Source organism: Equus caballus, chromosome 5 (genome assembly GCF_041296265.1).
Source record: "Equus caballus isolate H_3958 breed thoroughbred chromosome 5, TB-T2T, whole genome shotgun sequence".
Taxonomy (NCBI): Eukaryota; Metazoa; Chordata; class Mammalia; order Perissodactyla; family Equidae; genus Equus; species Equus caballus.
The window spans coordinates 103,873,075-103,891,109 of record NC_091688.1 but is presented as its reverse complement, the minus strand read 5'-3'; the positions used below and the strand labels follow the sequence as shown (position 1 = coordinate 103,891,109).

At 49.2% G+C, this 18,035-nt stretch overlaps 1 long non-coding RNA gene across 1 annotated transcript; it reads right to left on the bottom strand.

Annotated features, from left to right (window-relative positions):
* Positions 1-307: 307 nt before the first annotated feature.
* On the bottom strand, positions 308-17,784 carry LOC111773634 (uncharacterized). Its single transcript, XR_002808337.2, has 3 exons — positions 9,305-17,784; positions 8,364-8,460; positions 308-5,170 (listed from the first exon to the last, which is right to left on the bottom strand). It is a non-coding gene; the product is annotated as an uncharacterized lncRNA (long non-coding RNA).
* Between the last annotated feature and the right edge of the window lie 251 nt (positions 17,785-18,035).

Here is an 18,035-nt window from a genome sequence, read left to right as displayed (position 1 = left end):
CAGTCCATCAATTTACTTTCAATGTGAATTTTAGCCTGTGCCTTGCCATGAGAACCATGAGAATGGAAAGCATGTAACATCTCACTCGCAGCTGACACAGAAGGGAAGTGACTCTGAAATATGGACCCTCTCGGCCTCTGGGGGAGATTTATGTGGCGAGGACCACTCTCCTCCAAGGGAGGCTGCAGGTGAGTGGCAGGTCTGCATTATAAATGCCTGGGTAACTATAAAAACATAAATGGTATCAGGTTATTGATTTTTTTCTTTCTGGAACCCACAAATTAGAAAAGTCACTGCTAAAACTCACTGGTCTATCTACAAATTTTAATTAAGGCATAAATAAATCATTTCGGTTGCTGCACTTGCATATAAACAAAGGGGGAGATGGCATCCGTACAAACACTTGTCAGCATCTGGTGACTAATGGCTCACAGTGAAAGCACCGTCTGAAGCAACGAGATGGAAAGCCGATCCTCGAGCTCACCCACGTCACGTGCAGACCGTCCGAAGCGATTACGGCAGAGGCATCGAAACTGCAGATCAGGTTTTGCGGGTGGGTGGGGGACGAGGATAATATTGTTAAGTAGAGCAGTGCTATTTTTTTAATTAAATAAAGTGAAGCCCTGTAATGAGGTATTACAGCTGCTGCACTTTCGTCACATGATGCAGAAACAGGTACCCCACCCCGTACAGCAAACACTCACCATATGCTGCGAGGATTCCAAACGTGGATTTTACTCCCAAATAAACACAGAGCAAGGACTAATATAAACAGGTCTTTAGGAAACAGGGGTTTCAGGGGGTGTTCTGAGCATTCCTAGATCCCGTTACATCAAAGAGAAGAAACCGAGATCTTGAATATTAAAGGAATTCCCGGATTTCCAGTGTCAGCACCTGGTGTCTATGTTGTCTGGGCTCCAGCTTTGGGGGAGCGCGTGGATGTCCCCCTACAGGCATCGTGGGAGCACCCCTCACTTCCTCCCTGGACACGGGATGAGGCAGAGGCAATGAGGCCCTAAGCTCGGCTCTTGCTATGAGGAGCGGCTGTGGCTGATTGACCTGTGGCAACACACCGTACTCCAAGGTTCTGTGTGTGGGGGAAGGTGGCCCTTCTGTGGTGGTCCCTGCAGCTGCACTGGAAGCTCGGAGAGAGCAGGAAGTGTGCTGTCTACGCTAACACCTTATTTGTCAAATGTCAGTAAAATGAGGAAAACCTTTTTTCTTCATTCATTCAATTAGCAAACGCTAGTCTCCATCTTCAGGAAGGATTCAAGTTGAGAAAAAAAAAGATTCAGTACAAAGTGGTAAATACTTTAATGGCAGCATCCTAAGGGTATAGGGGAGCCCAGAGGAAGGAGAGCTTAACTTTGGAAGAAAAGACCTGGGGCCAAGGAAAGGTTCATAAAGACGGTGATGCTCAGGCTGAATCTTGTCATATGAATGTGCATTTGCCAAGTGAGACGAAAGAATAAAACTTCCAAACCGCTGGAGCTTAACCTTTTGTGTGCTGAAATTTTTTCTTTACCAATTGCTAAAAGAAGGAAAATTTTATTTAAAACAAAAAACTAGACCAAAGGCACAGAGAAGCCAGGTCACCCTGCTTTAAATCCTAGCTCAACCACTTCCCGCTCTGGGAAGCAGGCAAGTTAGTCAGGCTCTCTGTGCCTCAGTGGCCCCGTCTATAAGGTGCGGGTAACTGTGGTACATACCTCATGTGTTACTTCAGGAAGGAAACGAGAGTTAAAGCCTGCAGGGATCTTAGAAGAGTGCCTAGCATATAAAAAGCACTGTAGGGGCTGGCCCCGTGGCCGAGTGGTTAAGTTCGCGCGCTCCGCTGCAGGAGGCCCAGTGTTTCGTCGGTTCGAATCCTGGGCGCGGACATGGCACTGCTCGTCAGACCACGCTGAGGCAGCGTCCCACATGCCACAACTAGAGGAACCCACAATGAAGAATACACAACTATGTACCGGGGGGCTTTGGGGAGAAAAAGGAAAAAATAAAATCTTTAAAAAAAAAAAAAAAAAAAAGCACTGTAACCACACACACACACATGCAGACACACTTCCGCACACACGTTCTCATAGACACCATAGATTATGATGATCATTATACTTACATAAGGGCAACTGTTTATCGAGCATTGATTATGTGCCAGTTCCCAAGCTAGGCACTAAAAATAGGGGGAAGACAGAAAAACAGAGTCTCCCCCCTTAAGGAGCCCACAGTTTTAACTCACTCCCAATGTTACTGACCTCTGACTCTGTCTTCAAACCTGAAGGCTCCACTTAGTCACAAACGCCACCTCCTTATGGTGGAGAACCCTCAGACTCAACACGCACATCATCATACACATCGTCTTTCTCCCTAAACTGTTCCTTTTTCTTTATTCTCTGCCCTAGTCAGCGGCATCACCACCTAGCCAGTTGTCCAAGCGCAGAACCTGGAAATCGTCCCTGACTCTTCTCTCCGCCTCGCCCCCAGTTCCAGTCACCAAGCCTCTCCAATTTCATCTCTAGTTTCAGACCTCCTCCTCTGCGCTCTGACACTGGCTCCCTGGATGCTGGCCTTCTCAATGACCGTCTCAGCCCCTGAACCAGCCTCCAGTTCAAACCGCTGGGCACCAAGCTCCCACAGGGAACTTCCCAACATGGGCTCTGGCCATGGCCTGCTCGCACTCCTTAAGTGGATCCTCGTTGCTTGCAGTGTGCACAGCATGACATCCATGAACCTCCGTGGTCCAGCTGAGTCATGCATCATTACATCAATGGTGCTGAGCGCCTCAAGCCTCATCGTGAACTGCTCTCTGCCCCGTATTTTATCCTCCCTCAGGATGGAGCCACTTTTGTCCCCCCAAACTTACCTCCTTCCTCCAACCACCCATATTCCATCCTCTGGGAAGGCTTCCCAGAGCCCTCTGGCTAGTGTCCCCCTTTGTGCTCCCACACCCTCCCAGGCATGACTCCACTGCACACTCACGTTGCATTGTGGGCGATCCTTAATCCTCTGACTCTGTGTCTCCCACTCCTCTGCACAGCACGCCTGGTACAGCCGTCTGGAGTAGGCACATTATCAATGTTTGTTGAAAGAACACAGCGCTTCATCCCCTCAGGTGACTTTTCTGCCAGATGCACTATTATTTTATGTGCCATGGAGGAAGACAGAATGCTGCCAATTAAACTGATGCTGCATATCCTTGTCACATCTATCATATGACACATCCCAGCATAGAGATGTTAAAATGGGAAAGACAGGCATCTTCAAACCCTTGAACTATGATAAGGAAAGTTGTCTTTATGACTTTATCGGAATAGTGCAGGGATGAAGGCGTGGCCTCGAGAGTCAGACCAAAATCCCATCTCCACCATTTATTAGGTGTGGGAACCTGAGCAAGTCCCGTGGCCCTTTGTGCCTTGGTGCTCTCATTTATAAAATGGGGTTACAGTGGTCCCATTTCTGCTCCATCCTGCCACAACACTCGTGCTGTATGGAGTTCATTGATCTCCCCGCCTTCCAAGGACACTGGGCCTGGGCCCTACGTGAAGGAATGTGTCTGGCTCAGGGCCAAAGATGGCCACTTCGGCCCTGACTCTAAGGCACAAGTTACAAAGAATATGTCCTGCGTCATGTTCCTTGTCTGGGCTGGCCACCCCAACGGGCACCTGATGGGACTTTAGAAACATCCCATCCGTGGGAACAAAAAAGATAAAAACACTCCATCCATGGGAACAAGAAGAAATAACTCAGAGTATCTAAATGTCTGAAACCCTGAGTCAGAACCTAGAGAAACCTTAGGATAAAAGGGAGTCATAGGCATAGAATAATTGGGAGTCTCACTGAGGAAAGGACGCTTTGCCTCAGACCAGGACAATGGGCATTCCCGCCCACTGTACAAACTATGGGGACTTCCCGGCTGACTGTGGTGTGGATGTTGTAAGCACTGATTTGTTGTTTGCTTCCCTGCTTGTTCTGTTCCCTTTATCAATAAACTCTGATTGCTTAAACAACCAAGTAGCCTTGGCGGTGCCTGTCATTCCTGGCCCTTTGTGGCCGCGGACAACATGTGCGTTATGGACTCTGAGTGCTGACGTCCTAGAATGGCCTGTGTGTGACTTGGGACATGTTTACTGGTCTGCCCAGTGTCACCTCCTCCGGCAAGCCGACCCTCACCCCAGCCCAGTATCTGCTCCATCAACATGGCTCTGAGGGGACCGATGACATTTGTTTCAGCCCCAAGGAGGTGCAGGTGTGGCAGGGAGGGGAGGGCACGGCGGGCTGTCCCAGACAGCGGGCTGATTCACCATCAGAGCATGCCACGCTGCTTAGCCATAGTGACCGGTTCAGGAGAAAAGAGAACCCGAGGGTTTCAGTGAGGGCCGAAGAAGCTGCCGTGCAGAAGGCAGGGGCGGCGCCTGGCCCACGGTGGGCCCAGAATGGCTCTCAGTTATCCTCGCCGTCACTGCCATGAGTGAGCTGTAGCTACCACAATCCACAAGGCGTGTGCCAACCTCCCAAACACACCCACGGGTTTGCTGTTCAACGAGAAACCTGCTGGAATGCAAGCTTCCTGAGGACAGAGACCTCGACTGATTGTTTGCCGACAGCCCCTGGGGGCCCAGAACAGAGGCTGGCACACGGAGGTGCTCAGAAGTCTGTGGGACGTGGGAACGCGCAGGTTCTCCGGAGCATCCTCACTGGCCGCATGTGAGACGTCATCCTGCTGATTGCGGGCGCCCGCCTCTAACGGTCCCCCACCGCCGCTCGCTCACTCTTTGCTTCTTTGACTTCTAGTCTCCTTTGACGTTAGCGCCGTGGAGTGGACTGCAACTCCCAGTGACACTGTGTCCCTGCCCAGTCCTTTGGGCCACCCTCTCACCTTCCTGTGCCGCTGCTGTTCTCAGGGTTTACGTGACCCATCTTTTCGGAAGTGAGTGGCCAGGTCCTGTCTTAGTCTGGAAGCTCCCTGACACCTGTCCACCATGGGTGACCCTGCTGGCACTTGAAATCCCGGTGACATAGCTTTCACACCACAGCAACATGCAGCCGCCACAGGACGACAATCGACAGACAAGTGGTGTGGTGCCCCGATGGGGTCAGGAACCCAGGTCGTGGCAGTGAGAGCGCAAGATCTTCACCACGAGACCACCAGGGCTGGCTTCTAGTCGGCGGTTAGCTGAAAAGTAAAAATAGCCATACACGTTAGAATGGTTTTTCAGCCTGAGTGGTGCCCCCCCATGCCTGTCCATTTCCCTGTGCATCCTCGTCCCTGTCCATTTCCCTGTGCATCCTCGTCCCTGTCCGTTTCCCTGTGCATCCTCGTCCCTGTCCGTTTCCCTGTGGATCCTCGTCCCTGTCCGTTTCCCTGTGCATCCTCGTCCCTGTCCGTTTCCCTGTGCATCGTCGTCCCTGTCCGTTTCCCTGTGCATCCTCATCCCTGTCCGTTTCCCTGTGCATCCTCATCCCTGTCCGTTTCCCTGTGCATCCTCGTCCCTGTCCGTTTCCCTGTGCATTGTCGTCCCTGTCCGTTTCCCTGTGCATCCTCGTCCCTGTCCGTTTCCCTGTGCATCCTCGTCCCTGTCCATTTCCCTGTCCATACTCATCCCTGTCCCTACTCTCCTGGGCACAACCTCTCCCCGCAGGAACCCGGGGTTTCTCTCGGAGCTTATTCCCATGTTTGAATTGACAGAATCTTGCACCTCCCGAGACCGTGCCACCCCAGGCTCCTCTCTGTTTTGCTCCTGGGGGCTCGGCACCGACAGCTCGCTAGCCTGGAGACATTCCAGGGAAGGTCTGGGTGTGTTGGTAGTCCTGTTTTGCTTTGGCTTCTCTCCTGACTTGTTTCTGTTACCATCACCCACTCCTGCTTGATTGCAAACTTCAAACTGAGGTGGCTGATGCCATCACGGCCTGAGGGACCTCCAAGATAAGCTCCTCTCCCTCATCACGAGGAAGCACCACGTGGAGGGGAGAAGGAGTTTCCAGCCCTGTAGACCTTGTTCCAGACCTGACACCATTGGTAGGAAGAAACATGGGTTTGTCTCACTGTCCATGGGGAGAATGGAACCGGCCCATTGCTTCAGAGCGTGAAGCCCAGGGAGACCCCAAGGATAGTGTCCAATGGCAAAACCCCAGTAAAACCTCAATCCAGAGGGGCTGGCCAGAGAGGTGACCACAGGGCACAAAGCACTGGGCCTGAAAACCCAGACACTATATAGATGTTTGCCCTCCAAGGGTAGACGTGTGTGGTCTGTAGGGCTCTGTCGCAGCTCAGGGGTTCCTTTTTGCCCATATTCGGTGAGGCACTGTTGTGTGGACAACCCTCTCTGGTCAATCCTGAGAGGGTGCAGCCTTGGGCATTCACACAGCTTCCAGATGCCTGGGGGACAGTGTGACTGCATCTTTAAACCTGGCCTCCAGGAGCCGCCACTGGGTCAGGGTCACTTGTTCAGTCAGTGTTGGTCACAGGTTGTGTCTAAGCCCCTTGTGCCAGTGTGGCTTCTGCCCTGTTGACAGCTCTGTGCACAGCACGACCGACACTTTCCGGCGGTCCCCACCCTGCTCTGATTGTTCCTGAGTGGGCACAGGCCAGCAGGCGTGGGCGTCCTTCCTGACTCAGAAGTGACCGTGACCCCAGGAGGGCTCTTCTAGCTGCCCCTCCTCTGGTTTCTCTCCACTAAGCTTCTCCTCTGCCACTTTTCTTGTACGATGGAACTACCAGCCGCCTCTTGCTTGCTCTCCACCAAGATCTCCATGGATTTCAACGGTGGCTTCAGTTCTCCACACCGTTCCAAGTGAGTTCTTCCATCCTTGTGGCCGGCCCTCACCCCGGGCAGAGCCCAGCTTTACCACAGTGACCCCTGCCCTAGTCATGCACACTGGGGGGCGGGCGAGGTGGCAGCCCCTCGTCTTCTTGGCTGTCCCCTCCTGGCATGGAACTTCCACCCTACAAGCATGTTGGGATGGGGGCAATGGGGCGCCAGTGTCTGCAGCCTCTGTGCCTAGAATAGAGCTTCCATCCTGAGCTAGAGCTGGCTGAGGAGGGGCAGCCCCATCCTTTCGGCCATGCCTGCCTAGAACAGAGCTTCTGCAACATGGGGCTGGGAAGATGAGAAATGGCAGTCTGCCCCTCCGCACACGAATCCATAGCTCCAAACCAGGGCTGGAGGGAGAGGGAGCCCCCCGTCTTCCTGGCCGCGGTGCTGGAGTAGAGCTTCTGCAGTGTGGAGCTGTGGGAAGGCCAGGGCTGGGTTCTGGCTCAGATGCCACAGACCGTCGCCATTCTTACCAAGATTTAGGATCATTCTCCATTTGCTGTGTGCCCTTAGGACAATTTTCATAGACTGCAGATGATTGTTGTCTATGATTTCCACCGGTGAGATTGTTTTTCTGGGGAGAGGGTCTACCCAGCTTCTTACTCCTCCATTCTGAAAGCTTTGAATCCGCACAAACCATTATTCGGTTAAAGAAAATCTCTATTCATTCCTTGAGAAACCTTTGTAGGGCCAGACGATGATTCTGTTGCTGGTTGGCCTTTCTTGCTCCCTCGCTGTCTCGGGGCTGTGTGTGTTTGGAGCTCACGGATCCAGCAGGATGGAGTGAGGCCAATGGAAGAGGATTCCTGCTGGTCTTTGAGAATGTCTGCAGCCCTGGCACCGAGTGGGACGAAAGTTCTTGCTTTTGTTCAGGTCATTCCTCCTGATCTCCCAACTTGACTGACATCACATTTTCCAAACTACGTGTTTTTCTGAAGTGCTCATTTCCTCTTGCCTGGACTCAGCAAATCACTCTGGATTTTCTGTTATTTGTGTCTGATATCAACATTATTTTGCTGCCCTTTTTGAGTGCCTGCCATGCATCGGGCTTTTATATATGCAATCTCGTTAATCCCAGCATCAACCCCATGGGCAAAGGGTTCTGGTCCATTTTGCAGGTGAGAACCCTGAGTCAGAAGGTGAATGAGTTTCCTAAAGTTATAGCAAGTGAGTGGTGGAGCCCTGAGCACAGAACTGCCTGACTCCCCAGCTGGCTCTCCTCCCTCCAGGCGACTGTACCCTGAGGTTGTTCTCTCTACTTCACAGAGAGGAGAACTCCAGCAAGTTGAAGAAAAATCACTTTCAACGCCTTGAGTCACCTCCAGCATCACATGCTTGGAAGCCTGCTGTTTCTCCCAAAGCAAATATGCGATCTGACCTCTTGGTGCTTGCTGCACTTTGGCACATGAAATGACTAATGAACCTCAGGAGTGAGAGGGAGTGACCATGTTGCACCACCCCAAACCCCCAAATGACCCCAATTAAGGCAATGATCTGGTTGGTTTACAAAAACTTGGCCCACAAAATGGTAGCTATAACTCAACCACAACCAACCTGGCTCTTGTTAGCTGTGTTGTAACAAGAATTTGTATGAGCATCATTATGAAACACTTCTTTAGGACAAGAATTGTGCTGAGCTCAGAATTTTCTCCTACAAGATAAAAATCAGTTAGGAATGGCGAAGCACATGTACCTGCACCTCTACTTTTTAAAAGGTGGTTTGAAATGAACATCTGCAAAACCCTGCGTCCCGAGAATCTTCAGTCCTTCAATGGAATTTGAGCGGTTCAGCTGGATCTCACTGGTTGGTTCCTTTAATCTAATCTCATACCTTTCCCACCAAGCTGCAGAATCAATAAAACAAGGAGGGATAAAACTCAAAGAATGAGTGGAAACCTCTGAGGAAAATGTGGTTTCTTTCCTTCCGCGGCAGGAAGAAAAGTTGACATTTCAGTAAATTGTATTAGACTATAAACGTATTAGGTGTTAGACAGCTTGTCCCCTAAGCTCCATAAAACACCTGGAATAGTATTATTTACCTATCAGGAGGTCTTCAAGTATTAGTTGATTCTTGCAGCACAAATCTTCCCTTAATTGCCATCCTGATGGAACCAGGTTAAGTCACTTTAAGAGTTTGCCCCCAAATCTGCTCTGTTACCAGCCTCACCTGCCACATGGCTTCCTCAGACTTTCTTTTTTTGCATCTCTCTGGGAGTGCCAAGGTGGGGTTGGAAATTTGATAATTTGAGCTGCTTTCCGATCATGTCTCCTGGACTGTCCTTGGGCCGCTGTTTCTCTTGTCTGGAGTGTGCTGTTTTCTGCTTGTCCATGTGGATGCCCTCAGGGTTGCATTGGGAGGGCCCAACAATGCTAATCCTTTCCTTTGCCACCCAGACCCATGGAGCCCTGAACCACTGCAGGGTCCCCAGGTGGGGTCCGTGTCCTGTGCCACTTGTGTGTGGAGACATCAAGTATACAGCCCTTGGGACACTTACTCTCAGAAGGAGTAGGGAGGAGTTCCGCTGACTGTGCCCTTTATTCATCCCCAAGTCGCCAATCAGTGAAGTTTTCCAGCTGTCCTGGGAGGGAGAGAGTAAAGAGCCCTAGAGAGGCGAGAGAGTTACTCCCACTGAGCTCGTCCCACAAAGAGGAAACACGGGTGGGTGTGGAGGAGAAGCACCTGCCCTCTGAAGCCCTGCAGGGCGCTGCTGACCAGCCCTCGGCCTCTGAGCCGCTGGGGTTCCCGCGTCTGGATCTCCGGTACTCACCCCTGTCTCCAGCCCCTCTTCACACAGATACACACATGTGTCTTTTCTAAGGTAGCGGGCCTCGGCCAAACCAGGGTGGGAGGAGGGCTAGAGCTATAATTCTAGCTATTTTTTTTTTTTCAGTTTGTAACCAGTTTATTGACTGGTCTAAACTGAGTAGAGTCCAAACATGAAAAATACTATTTCTTCCAGTGACTGCCCCAAAAAAGCTCTGTTGAACCTCACTCCCTCTGCCCTAAATAACATTTTATTTAGCACTTTATGCTCATTTTCAGATACAAAAAAATGAAATGTAATACAATTGATCCAGCTTAAAGCTTCAAACTCATACCCAACCTCATCATCTCCCTCCTGACTCAGGAGACCTGCTGTCCACCGTGGAAGGGAGTGTGCTCTTCTCTCGCACTTTCCTCCCTCCCCTTTCTTCTCTAGCGCTTTTTGGTCTTAAAGAAGGATGGGGAAGAGGGAAGCAAAATTCTTCCATAAGTGGTGCTGTTTGGTCCTTACTCGCTTGGCAGTCAAGGCCCATGTGGGCAGAAGTCTAAATGCTGAGTGTCCTGTGGGCTCAACATGAAGCCTTAATGGGATCCTGCATGGCCCCCCACTGCCCAGGGCCTGCTACAGGAGAGGCACTCCAGCAGGATTTCTTATAATCCCCCACCGCACCCTGGGTTCCCCTTCCCATTGGTAAATCCCACAACACTTTTCTGGAGGGGATACTTGGAAAATAGTTAAGACTTTACCAAACATAGCAGGAGTTTGTTTCATTCTCATGGACCACAATGAGCTAGGCAAGCTCTCCAGCCTGGGTGGGCAGCTCTGCGCCAGAGGATCAAGCGGGAATCCAGGTTTCCTCACCTATCTCTGCATTTCAGCCTGCAGGAAGGGTAGAGAGGGGGTCGGAGCACGCAGCTCTGTCTTTAGAGTAGTGACAGAGAAGCTTCTATGCGTCCCTTCTACTTCCATTCCATTGGCCTGAACTTAGTCACAAGGGAGGCTGGGAAAATGTCATCTTTAGCTGGATAACCATGTGACCACCTGAAAACCTGGAGGGGTTTTCATTACTAAAAGGAAGAGAATGAATATTGGGGCAGAGTTTAGCACCTCTGCCTCAGGCATAGATGACACGTCCTCACATTGGGCTTCAAACCTCTTTGCCCCCAGGCCCTGTTGCCAAGTGTGAACCACAGTACCAGACTTCTTCCTCATTTCCTCTAGACGCCCGACGACCCTCCCTGCAATGTCTTCCTGCTCCTGCTCTACCATGCATCAAACATCTGTGGATACCAGAACCCCAGTTGTAAACAAGCTTGCATGTCCTTTGTTACTGTGACACATGCAGTTCAAATCACTGTGATAAGTGCACAGAGTCACCCTAGGACCCTCTGGGAACACACAGCAGAGATGCCACACTTAACCCACGCGGAGAGGGCAGAGTTGGAGAAGGCTGCCTGGAGGACAGTGGCACGTGGGAAGAGTTCTGAAGAGGGATGACTCGGTCAGTGCAAAGGCATCATGAGCAAGAAGACCAGCACGCGCGAGAAGAAGAGAAGAAGGAGCTGGCACGTTCGCAGAACAGCGAGCGGGACACTATTGCTGGAGCGTCCAGTTTGGGTAGGAATGGGGATGCTTTTACAAGATGAGGATACCAAGGTAGGCAAGAAGCAAGCGATGAAGGCCCTTCTAGCCTTGAGCTTTATCTGGAGGGCAAATGGGATTTAATGGAGAACTTGAAGGAGGGGAGTGACCCAAATCAACCTGCATTTGAAAAAGACAACCCTGACAGCTGGGCGAAGGACGCACTGCAGCAGGCAAGACCGGGCGCTGCCACGACAGCTGGGAGGCACGTGGAGAAACCTACGGGAAAACACCAAGGGCCTGAAGTACCGTAATGACAGGTCTGCCTCCAGAGCTCAAGTCTTTCCACAATGATGGCGGTTTTCTTCTCTAGTGTCTGTCTGCTCACTGGCTCGTTCCATAAAGGATTGGGGATGACTTTCACGAATTCATTAGGTTCTGCACTGAATATGAATCCCAGTCCACAAATTCAGTCATGCAGGAAATATTCTATTTCTTCGTTTGCTATAAATCAAACAATTCTAACCCAAGCCTGTTACTGCTGGGCACGCAGGTTGGCCACTGCTCCCACCTGGGGTCCTGCTTCCGTCTGCTCTCTAAACCCAGAGAACCAAGGAGACTGGGAATCTCTGAGTCAATCTGGGAGAAACGCCCCCCTTTCCACATTTCCTCAGAAGCGCTTTCTCTTCATGCAGGACACATGGGTCAACCTCCTTAAAGACTTCAGACTTTTCTAAACAAATCCAGAAAGGGAAGTCAACCATAATGTTACCACCTGGAAGCAAAAAGGCACAGAACCTGCAAGCTACGTTCATGGAAGGAAAAAGAGAAGAAAGCTCATGAATTAACATGTCGAAAGTGGTCCTGTCACGATGCCACATCATTATTCCAAATATAAAGAATTCATGGTGAAGGGAAAACGAAGTGAGACTAGTGGGAGAGTTCATGCCTTGAAAATTGAAAATCCTTCCCAGAGTTAGAAGCACGACTTCGGCTCTGAGCTCTCCAGTGACCAAAGCGAAAATGGACACACACACTGATACAACAAGCGTTCGCAGTGTCCACTAAAGAACACACCTGTTTTTCAGGAGCAACACAGCTTTTGAGAGGAAAGTTTCCTCGCTGGATTCTTGCAAAGGGGACACGCATGATGCAGGCCACCCCGTGGTCAACACCATCCCAGCAATATTGAGTCTTGTCAGGTTGTTTCTTATAACAATATAGACACCAGAGATTAAAAAAAAAAGCCAACTCAGAAAGAGTCCCTGCCCTCATTGTGCGCTGGTCCGGTCAGAAACATGGATGAACAGACAGTTGCCGCATGTCACTGACGTCCAATGGTGGAGGTCAGCAAGCACTTGGTCAGGTTCCTGGAAGAAAAAAGGACAGAGGGGGCCCAGCACCCAGAGACCATGGGACTGGAACGAGGATGGGAAACATTCAGGCCAAAATAAGTGGAAAAAAGCAATCTCGTATTCAAAACAAAAGTCTGCAAAATACTTAGAGGAAGAACACCAAGTTATTATTAGCCGTTATTGCCAGGTGGTCACATGGTGGGTGATTTTTATATTTTGCCTTCAGCTTATATACATTTTCAGATTTTTATGAGGAGAAAGTTATTAATATTTAGAGACTCGTTTTAGTTGTAACAGAAGACCCAGATAAAAGTAGTTTTCGGTTTTTGTCACGCATGGAGTGATCCAGAATGAAACAATGTGAGGTCTGGGATTTGCTTCAAAATAACCTGGGGCAGAGGAAGAAGGGGCAGGGGCATGAGTGAGTCGAGACTGGCCCTGATGGGTAATTTTTTTTAAAGGTTTTTTAATTTTTAATTTTTCCTTCTCCCCCAAACCCCCCAGTACATAGTTGTATCTTTTAGTTGTGGGTCCTTCTAGTTGTGGCATGTGGGATGCCGCCTCAGCATGGCCTGATGAGCGGTGCTAGGTCCACGCCCAGGATTCGAACCGGTGAAACACTGGGCCACAGAAATGGAGCACACAAACTCATTGCCTGGGCCACCCTGCTGGCCCCTGGATAATTATTTAAACTGGGTGACTGATGTGTGCGTGGGATTCATTATGCTACTCTCTACTTTAGTATATCCTTTAAGTTTTCTATAATAAAACGCTGAAAAAACAAAGAAGGAGAGTGACTTTGACACTTCAACCCTCTCTGCTTCAGTTTGCTCAACCGTAAAATGGAAATAACAAGAACATCCACTGCATATGACAGTTGTGAGGACCGAATAAGTTAATGTACATAAAACGCTCATGACAGTGCCTGGCACTGAAGTCGTAAAGTTGTTCTTATGATTGCTTAAGCCGGGACACGATGACCTCTTCCACATCCCAGGTTCCTTCCATCTTTCTGCTCTGCTGTCTCATGAGCACCCTCCACTCTCATGGTCATATTGTTGAAGCTCTCCCAGGCATCGCCTCCTTCCGTAGCCCCGTCCAGAAGCAGAAAAGAGGTGAGTCTCTGTCTTTTCTGTGTCCTCTTTTAAGACTCAGGAAACTTTCCAAGAAATCTCCTAACAGCTTCCCTTTACTTCTCATTGGCCAGGACTGCAGCACATGACCGTGCCGAAACCAGTCACTTCCCAGGGGCGTGGATCCGCCAGGCTGGCTGTGGACGAGTCAAAGCCCACGCCCTGGAGCTCGGTGAGGCCCCTGAGCATACAGAGCACAAACGCCAGAAGGGAGACGGTTATGGTTCGGCTAGCAAAGAAGAAAGTGAGAAAGTGGCTCGTGGACAGTCAACTGAGTGACCTCTCACAGCGTGGTGGAAAACAGTGTGTGATTGTGTGTGACTGGTGCATAAGAGGACGTAGGGAACAGGAAAGGGATGGTAGGACAGGTGGACTGGGCACCAGGCAGAGGACACTGCATTTTCTCCTGTAGGCAGTGGGGAACCTGGAAGACTGGGGCACAGACGCTAAGGAATGCATAATAAGAGAAAATATAACTAGTTTCATTTTCACTTAGAATTTTCCTGAAGATGGTATGTGATCCTATACAAATGATGTGCATATCATACGCAAATGTACTTACTGCTCCCTCAAATATTTTACACAACTGGATGTGGTCCTTGCAAAAAAAAATCTTGGTGGAAATAATTGACTCAGCAATAATATCCCTAAGTGGGGAAGCAATCTAGCCTGGGATTCAGCATTAACATCTTAACTTCGTTTCCTACTAACTGAGATCTGTTTTTAGCTTCCGTACTAAGTTCCTTTATGATTTGCTTCTGATGAGCTGATAAATATCCACAGCCCACACCACAGTGTCTACCCTCAGTGCTGAGTATAATTATCGCTGTGTGAAAATGGATTCCCCGTGAATCTTTGGTAGAAGGCAGAGCCTTCTAAGGAATTATTTAATTACAAATGAGAAATGCCTTATTTGTTTCATTTAGGAAGACCATGATGCACAGAGGCTGATGACAACTTTTCAGAATAAGATGCTGCGAGTTTTGTTTACGGAGGGTCTGCACATGTGATGAAATGCAAATGGAGCAGGCAGGAGAAATTAGGCAGCGTGCTTGTCACCTATGAGACTTGCTAGTATTTCTGGACAAGAAAGCTTGATTGCAGCCAGATCTTAGCTGAAAACAAGACGATTGTTACTCTTGTTTCCACAAAAGTCAAGAAGCTCCTTGCCCTCCATTGGCAGAAACGGTGTAAAGTAAGAAAGGTGCTAACTCCCCCTGTATCTGGTATGTTCAAGGATGGGGATGTTCTCCTTGATGCATACAGCCTTGCATACAGTAGATGCATACTCAAATTTGTCGAGGAATCGGGTGGTACCAAACCTGGTTAAGCCAAATCCCAAGATCATCGTATTTCTCACGTGGATCACTAATTGTATCCTTCTTGTCATTCGCTCGTCTGTTCAGCACATTTTTGTCTAAAGCCTCTATGTAGCAGTGACAATTCTAGGCACTGGGAACACAGTACTGAATCAAACAGGGAAAATCTCTTTGCCCTTCGAGTCTACATTCTAATGGAGAATGACGTAAACAAGATAAACAAGCGACGTATAGAGTGTGCAGATAGTGAAAGGTCCTGAAGAGAGAAATGAAGCCAGTAAGTGGGATAGGAAGCGGGAGGTGGTGGGGAGGCTGGCTCTTTTTCACAGCGTGGCTGGGAAGGTCTCAGATGATGACTGAGTCGCTGCTGCTGTTCCAGGACTGTTCATCTGTATTTCTGGTTCTTCTTCTGGGCACATGGTAGGGTTGTATTTCCTTGCTACGTTGGAATCAGGGAAGCCCAGTGACTTGCTTTGGCTGATGAACTGTGAGTCGAGGTGAAGTATGCTGCTTTGGCATGGAAGCTTTAAGGGCTGGTGTATGATCCTTCATGCTCTTTCTCTCCTTCTGCCACAGCAATGGTCCAAGAGTGGCTGTTCTGTTAGCTTGGAACCTGGAGTGAAGACAACATGGAGCAGAGCCCACCACCCCCAGATGGGCAGGGATCATGACTTGTTTCAAGCTACTGAGGTTTGGAGGTTGCTTGCTGCTGCAGCATAACCTAGCCCATCCTGTCTGATGCGGTGGCCACTGACTGAAGACCTAAAGGAAGCGGAGGCGTGAGAAGCATGGACATCCAGGGAGGAGCACCCCTAGTAACAGCACAAAGGCCTCAAAGGGGGCGTATACCTGGCATTTTAGAGTCCAGTGAATGAGGAGGACTGCAGTAGAAGATGCAATCTGAGACAAGAAGGACTCTGAGATCATGTAAGGCTTTGTGGACCCTTGTGAGGACTTTGGCTTTTTCTCTAAGTGAGATGCGCATCATTAGAAGAGGGGTAACACGATCCGATTTCAATGTGTTTAAACATTCTATTTGGTCGTTGGGAATAAACTGAGGTGGGGGCAAGATAAGAGCAGAGGGAACAGCAAGGAAGCTGTTGTTGAAAGTCCAGGTGAGAGGAGGCTGCTTGAATCACCGTAGTAGCAGTGGAGGTGGCGAGAAAGGGTTGGATTCTGGACATATTTTTTATATAGAGCTGATAGGATTTGCTGATGGATCAGAGATGGGTTGGAAGAAAAAGAATGGACTCAAGGATGACTCCAAGGGTTTTGCCCTAAGTAAATGGAAGGCTAGAGCTGCTATTTCCTGAGATGGAGAAGACTGGTAAATTTGTTGGGGAAAGCAGATTTTGGACAGTGCGAAGTTAGGGATGCCCATTAGACTTCCAAGTGGAGTTGTCAGGTAGACAGGTCCATGATGGAGACATAAATCTTGGAGCCATTGGTGTATAGATGGCATCTGAGATCATGAGACTCTGTGATAGCACCAAGGGGACAGTGTAGAGAGAAAGGTGTAGTGATCTAAGGATGGAGCTTCTTAACTGAATGCTAAGAGAGCAGGGAGAAGAGAAGAAAAAGCACAGTAGGCTGAGAAGGAACTGCCAATGGGGTAGCAGAAAAAACAAAACAAGACAATATGTTGAAGAAAGAGTATTAAATTCTGCAGCTAGGTCAAGTAAGATGAGGCCCGAGAACTGACCACGGGCTTTAGAAAATCATTCGTAACCCTGATAAGAACAGTTTCCCTGGAGCAGTGTGCCAACAGCCTGACTGCACTTTGCTCAAGAGATAATGAGAGGAAAGAAATGGAGACAACTCATTTAAGGAGTTTTGTTGTAAAGGGAAGTAAAGAAAGGGAGCTTTACTGGGCAAGAAATGGAGACAAGAGAAGATTGGAAAACACATGGGAGAATTAATAGTGATTCTGTAGGAAAATGGGAAAGATCTATTAGAGAGGAAAACTTTTATAATTCTGTACAGAGAGGAGAGATTTCTGGAGCAGTGCCCTCCAATAGACACGAGACGAGATCCAGCGCACATACAGAGGGTTGGCCTTCGCTAAGGGTTCCTCCAGGAGAAATGGGCATGGACGCAGGGAGGCGGTTGCATATGGAGATGGGAGTATGTGGAAGTTGTGATCTGAGTGCTGGTATTTTATTAGTGACGTTAGAAGCAAGCCTGTGGGCTCAGAGTAAGGGTGACAATTTGAGGAGAGATGAAAAGCAATGAAATAGTTGTTGAGGACGGTGGGACAGTGAGTGGACTAGGAAAACACACTATGATTGTCAGGCAGCATTCAAGTGAGTGAACAAGAATTTAAAGGGGACCAACGAGCATGGCAGTGTGTTTTGCTCGGGCCACGTGCAGCTGTGTGGGAGCAGGCATGCAGCAGGTGGAGAGATGGGTTTACACAGCAGAACGATGAGGAAAGAAAAGCACAAGACAATCGAGGGTTTATGCAAGGGCATGATGATATCGAAACGGGCGATGGAATTTACGCTGGCCAACCAGGGAAGTGAGGAAACGAGCAGGGTAAGTTATTAAGAAAATGCGTTAGCATCATGGTTGTAAAAACAGTGGTAATGGCCGTGGCTAACTGGGTGCCTGCAATGTCCCATCACTGGGGTAGGTGCTGTGCATTCATCAATGCAGGTACCAAGTCCAAATTACGGATCGCTAATAGACTGACCTCACATATTGTGACCACAAGCGAAGCCATGAGAGATACATGAAATGCAATCAGCTATCGTCTCAATACCCAAATACAATGCACATATTCAATATTAACAACCAGTGTTATGTGACTCTAGGAATGTGGAAGAAGACAGGACGTGCGTACAGATCTTAAGGTTTTGCCAAGGAAATACAAAACCTAACCAAGAGACTGCCTCAGGCAGGAGTTACAGCTTCCTGGCGTGAACTCACAGAAATGTGTATAACCTGGCTCCAGGGACAGGGTGACACAAACAGCAGCCTCTTGGAATTGATCTGCGACTATAAATATCATTCACACCTCCAAGTAGAGACAACAACAAGAACCAGTCAGCCGCCAGCTGAAATCTCTCGTCTT